Source organism: Hypomesus nipponensis, chromosome 14 (assembly GCF_054491055.1).
Source record: "Hypomesus nipponensis isolate SF chromosome 14, ASM5449105v1, whole genome shotgun sequence".
Classification (NCBI taxonomy): domain Eukaryota; kingdom Metazoa; phylum Chordata; class Actinopteri; order Osmeriformes; family Osmeridae; genus Hypomesus; species Hypomesus nipponensis.
This window is the reverse complement of record NC_140374.1, coordinates 11,867,001-11,873,000: the sequence shown is the minus strand read 5'-3', so window position 1 is coordinate 11,873,000 and position 6,000 is coordinate 11,867,001. Positions and strand designations below refer to the sequence as shown.

At 40.1% G+C, this 6,000-nt stretch overlaps 1 long non-coding RNA gene across 1 annotated transcript; it reads left to right on the top strand.

The window, feature by feature from the left end:
* Positions 1 to 342: 342 nt before the first annotated feature.
* LOC146258606 (uncharacterized) lies at positions 343 to 4,972 on the top strand. Its single transcript, XR_014729648.1, has 3 exons — positions 343 to 413; positions 3,812 to 4,197; positions 4,801 to 4,972. It is a non-coding gene; the product is annotated as an uncharacterized LOC146258606 (long non-coding RNA).
* The last annotated feature ends 1,028 nt before the right edge of the window (positions 4,973 to 6,000 follow it).

The window sequence follows — 6,000 nt, the reverse complement described above, 5'->3', positions numbered from 1 at the left end:
CACGATACACACATGCAGAGGAAGATTCACAAATGCACAGCACGATCCACAATTGTGTACAACGATCCACAATTGTTTACGATCCACGAATGCGTACAAGGATACACGAATGCGCACTCAGATTTGTGTATGTGTAAAACATTGTCCAAATATGTAGTCACAAAGGCTGGCCTCTCAATTGGCTGTGTTTTTACACATGACATTTGCTACACTTCTGCCGTGGTACAAATCCACAACTCCTGTGCATGTGCGATGATATGTGCCGGTAGCTGTAGAGCCTCCATACCAACAGTTGGCAGTATAGTGGTCCAGTGATTTTTATGGAAACATTACATTGCTGGGTGGGTCAAGCGGTTCCTTAGACTCGTCGTGGCTGCCCTCAGGATCCAAGGCAGACACCTCGAGAGCTTTTGGTAAGTATATTTTTGTTTAGTAGTAGGCCTAGGTGTCATAAGTAGCCTTATATTGGCCAGTAAAATACAATATTATCAGTAACACTAGTTATCTGTGAAGAAATAACTTTAGCTCTGCTTACTGAGCAAACTGGTAGTACATCCTTGAAGTGGCACTAGCAAGCCAGAGCCATAGAAAAAGAGAGTTGCGACACTTCCATAGACTCCCATTGTTATTGAGGAATGCGGAAGTAAAGCGTGTCTCACGCGACCTATAGTTCAAAACATTGTATTTTCCACCGTTGAACCCCATTCATTTTCAGTGTCTCCGAAGCAAGTTTGCTGGTAAATTGATGAAAATCCTGCATTTTTTTATATTTCAACCACCACATATCCATTGTTATTAGTAGTATTTCATATAACCAGCTTTAGATCAAATTTATCGTAAGATTATAGCGTGTTAGATTCTAAATGCAGTTAGAGCTAAACTGTAATTCTAGTAGCTAGCTAGCTATCTAACGTAGAGCTAAGCAACACTTTTACTGAAGCTATAGCTAGAGAGCACGTGTATCATAACCAGAAGTCCGTTGGTTTGGTTATAGTCTGTGAAATTAGTTCTAGTTATTGGTGTTCATTGGCATACAAAGTTAGTCTTCTCATATTTGCCTAGTTAGTAGAGCTAGCAACAATGAATGGCAGATTAAAGGATCCGAAGCAAGTTAGCTGGTAAATTGATGAAAATCCTGCATTTTTAATATATTTCAACCAACACATATCAATTGTTATTAGTAGTATTTCATATAGCCAGCTTTGGATACAATTTATCGTAAGATTATGACTAGTTAGATTCTAATTGCAGTTAGAGCTAGACTAGGGCTAGTATCTAAGGTAGAGCTAAGCAACACTTTTTCTAGGATCAAATGAAGTGCAGGAGCTCAATCAATCATTGGACATTTTATACTGCATTTCAAACACTATAATAATTGTGTGTGTGCCTAGGCTGAGGTTTGTGAACAGCAGACATTTAGATCACTGGATCACTACAAACAAACGGAGTGGAAGAACACTGGACATTTTGTACAGTAAACAATAAAATGTTTTATTGAATTGCAGTTGGTTGCCTTGTATATTCTGTTCTATTTTTACCAATTGAACAGTTGCTGGTGATCATGGTTTGATTCAACTTGCATCAAGTACTACAGATATAAGTGTTGTTAATGTGGTAAATTGTAAGTGGAATGATGAATTTAAAAAATACCAGTTACTTCAACAGTCGAATGTTAAACGTTAAGTGGAACAATTTAGTCCTCATTAGGCTACTGTTTGGTATGTACAGTTCGTAAAGTATGGTAGCCAGCATAGCCATTTCTAGCTCTGCTTCACAATACTGCGTTATGTATTATAAATTAATGTTATACATACATGTTAATAAAGTAGCAGACATACATGATACAACACACCAGTAACCAATTGACATTGTGTTAATATACCGAAAATATCCGTGAAATGAGATTGTGCTGCTGTCTGTCCCGCCGAAAACCATTCAAACAGGTTGACAGCAGTGGGGGTTTTTTTAACAACAGCGAGCTACCGGAATCACGTCACAAAAAAGCTCTAGCTTTTTTCCTGCGTTTCACTGGCAGTGAGTTTTCACAATGTTGTAGATCACTCCATTTTACACCAAAAACGTCAGAGAGGACTGCGTTATGTAGATACGAGTCAGTTGAAGATAGCCAGAATATCGGATTTCTTCATGCGAGCCTGTTTCATTCGTAATTTGCCTGAGAAAGCGACTTCCGTTGGCCAGCTCCATTGAAAACCATTCAAAAAAGTTGACAACAGTGGGGCTTTTTGGAACTACAGCGAGCTACATGAACCACGTGATCACGTGTCGGCGAGATCAAAGCGTGTCACAACTCTCTTTTTCTATGGCTCTGTAGCAAGCTAACTTGACCAATTAACCTACCTGAAAATGTCTGTGCCGTATATGTGTAAGTAGCTAGGATCGAGTCCCGATCAGGAGTCTAACCAGCTTTAAAACTAGTTTGGTGGAAGTTTGTATTTAAATAAGGCTATTAATTAAGAGTTAATTAAGAGTGTACATTGAGACATTTTCTTAGTTCTCTTTTTAATGCTCTTTTAATGCTCTTTCTAGTGACCAGTTTTTCTAGTGACCAGTTTTGCTTCAATAATAGCCCCATAAAATAGTCGCTAAATTTGTCGCTAGTCGCTTTTGACAATAAAAGTTGCCGGGAGGGTTTTGAAATTGCCAGACCTAGAAAGAAAGTCGCTAAGTTGGCAACACTGGTTCATTGTATATCCATAATACCCATCTAAGAACTGTTGTTATTTAACTATGAAGATAAACTAGGGTTTTGCAGTAAATGACCCCTTTAACGTGTCTCTTTATTCAAGGAAGTTAACGCTTGTCAATGGAGCTTACACAGACTCTGTACAAATGTAATGTATGAGAGTCTATTCAGGACCAGGCTAGCTCTAAAGCCTACTCTACCCCTACTACTCGTCTATATCAATGCAACACAGCTTACAGAAGGCATGATATCGATCTGTGATGCTCTCAGTGGCAAAGGAGTTCTGAACTCCACGTAGGTCTGAAGGTCTTTCTTTTGAAGCCCACGCAAGTGGTAAATTGCGATGGTGAGCAGGAAGGATCAATAAGAAGGACAAAAGGGCGAAAAGGAGGACACGCAAGAGCGGTCTGAATAAATGGCTGGAAAACCAGACTTGTTTGGATGAAATCCGGACATCTGGTCACCCTAATTAGAATACCCACTGAAAATCCATGGTTGAATCAAGTAGCTATACTGCTAATAGCCCATTTTTGGTGGTCAAACATTGTATTTCATTGGTTCCATATATTCCTATCAATGTTGATGTTCAGCCTATAGGCTACATGTTAATTTGGTAAGTGAAATTTCAGATTGGTTACGGATAGTTAAATATTTGCTGTATGAGCGATCCAAACAAAAAAATAAACAAATAGATGTGGTAGTTAACAGGATTTAGCGGCTGGCTGGTGCAGCTTTGACTTATCGTCTGGAAGACAGTTTTGATCAAATGCTAACATTTTGGCGACGTCTTACTAATTAGCGAACGCCCTCCATACTACATCTTGCCGACGTAACCTCTACACATTGGGCTGACGTCAGCAAGACGTAGGCTTCTGTTGATAGAAATGAAATATGTAAATGTGTGTCATAGATATGCAAAAGTACGAAACTGAGGTGAAATGTTTGAAAAACGTAAATGTCCAGTGGACCAGTTCGAATTTTGTCGCAATGGAGCCATGACGTCACAAAGTAATTGGTCATTTCTAATGTGTCTTATCTGTTTGTCATAATGAGTAACATAACTATAAAAGTTTATGTCAACACTACTGTCACTTTCTTTTACAACAGAACAGAGAACATGAGCAGGTTTCCAGAAAAGAGAAAGGTGGATGAGGAAAAGAAAGAACGGACACCGGTGGTAAAAAGTCCACAGATACTGGCAGAACAGAGATGGGCCCGGAAGATGCAGGCAGCAGAGAAGGATGCCAAAACAAGGCTTAAAATTAAAAGATGGATAAACCTGAAAAATACCTTAGAGAAGCCACATGAAGAGACTGGCAGATATAAGGGAGGCAGAGAAAAGTTTAGCAGAAGACCGTCAGGACATGCAGAGGTGGAGAGAGTGGAGTCAGAAGGAGCGACAGCAGTGGGAGGCGGAGCAGAGACAGAAAGAGCAGGAGCTTAACTCCAAAAAAAACCTTGATCTGCACGAGACCAAGATACTTAACACACAGGTGCTTAAAGCCTAGTTTATACTTAAGTCGCCGACACTTTTGAAATGGTCGCCGACAAAAAAAAGTGTCGCTCAGGCTGCTGCATTTATACTTTGGGAAACAGTCGCCTGTGCTCAAGGTTCGCATTGTTTATGCTTTACCCTAGGTGATCGATCGGAGAAAATGGCTGTAGCTAATTTTGAGAGGCATTATAAAGGTGTGGATATGTTCTAACTTGCTCCGCCAATCTCTCTTCTATTCCTTCCATCATAAACAGCTGTTAAGTTCACTGAAAATTCAAAACAATGAAGTCAACGACGCGTGCCGTCTATCTAGCCAATCACACTTGCGCAACACTGTGACGACATCAGCGCCAGTGGAAATTTCTCATGATAGGCGACACTTTCAAGCGACGGTTAAAGTGTCGACCGTGACGCCATTTCTGTCGGCGACCTAAGTATAAATTGGGCTTAAGTCTCCTACCATCATGGAGGAGTTGGAAGATGTTAGATTGTTTGAAGAAGTAAGACTATGCCAACATTTCATTTGATTTTTCCTTTGGAAAAGTATACTTGTTTTGGGTATTCCATTAAAGTGTTAACAATTTCCTTGTCTCCAACACAGACAGCAGATATCAAGACTTCCGTCAATGTCCCCCATCCATCCACCGGTCTCCCAGCCATTTTCTCGGTCATTTGGATCACTGGCACACTTACCAACTTTTAACAAGCACTCCTAAATGAAAAAGAAAAAAGTAAGAATCATTTCTCTGACAAAAATAAAGAAAATGACAAAACATATGTTGGATGTATAATTTATTGTTTTGGAATATCTAATTACTTTGCTCTCATTGTTGAGACTAATGTTGCGTAACAGGCCCTCCGCACTTTGACTGGACTCCCAATGTTAGAGTAATAGCCAACATAAAACCACAATAGACATTCTCAAACCAGTTTATTATCCACTGCCTATCAAACACTATCACTATCAACTTAACTATCAATTCGAATTTTGGATATCAACAATTCATTGGTTAAATGATAAAACAGCTTGCCATAACGGACATCTTCGGATTTTAATAATTATAATAATTAACCTTGCTTAATGTGCACACTGTTAGATCAAATGGAGAACAATTCCACTGCTCATCCTACTGGTATGATGTTGCACCTGCGCACCGGCTGCTTTTCGCTTGGACATAACTTGTGTTCCTGTTGCTTTCCTAATTATGACGATTCTGACTGCACACGTCACTGCTATTGCGTGCCCTTATAAGGAGCTTTCGGGGCGTGTATGTATGCAAATTCAGGACCACGAGGACACGCTTTTAATTTAAGAAAACTCTTCGAGGCGATCACAGCTCAGAAAACTTCTGCTGCGTAGGAACACATTTTCAAGCATTAATGAATTTGGCGGATGTCTTTTTCTTACGTTGTTTTCCCGAAGCCCGTAAGCAAAATTTCTGAAGAAACTTAAATGTTCGAGAATGAGGCCCATTATTCTCAGCCACTCCCTCTGTTCGCTGATTGGACTGGTAAAAAGTTTACCGGAGACATCGGACTAATATACCGAAAGCCTAGACGAACGCAGTACAGAAGGCACAATGAACATTGAGCGGAAGTACATAGGAGGGCAGAGCCAAGCCTGCCCTAGTGGACCTTGCAGAGGGATCAGGAATGCTGCAACTTGAGTCAGCCCTTGAGAAGAGAGTGACTCAGTGTCAAAAATATTAATCTATGAAGCACGGTTAGTTGGTGAAAAAGTTAAGAAAGCTTTACTGCTTGCAGCCGGCCCACAAGGAGACACAAACATCACACGCCATGA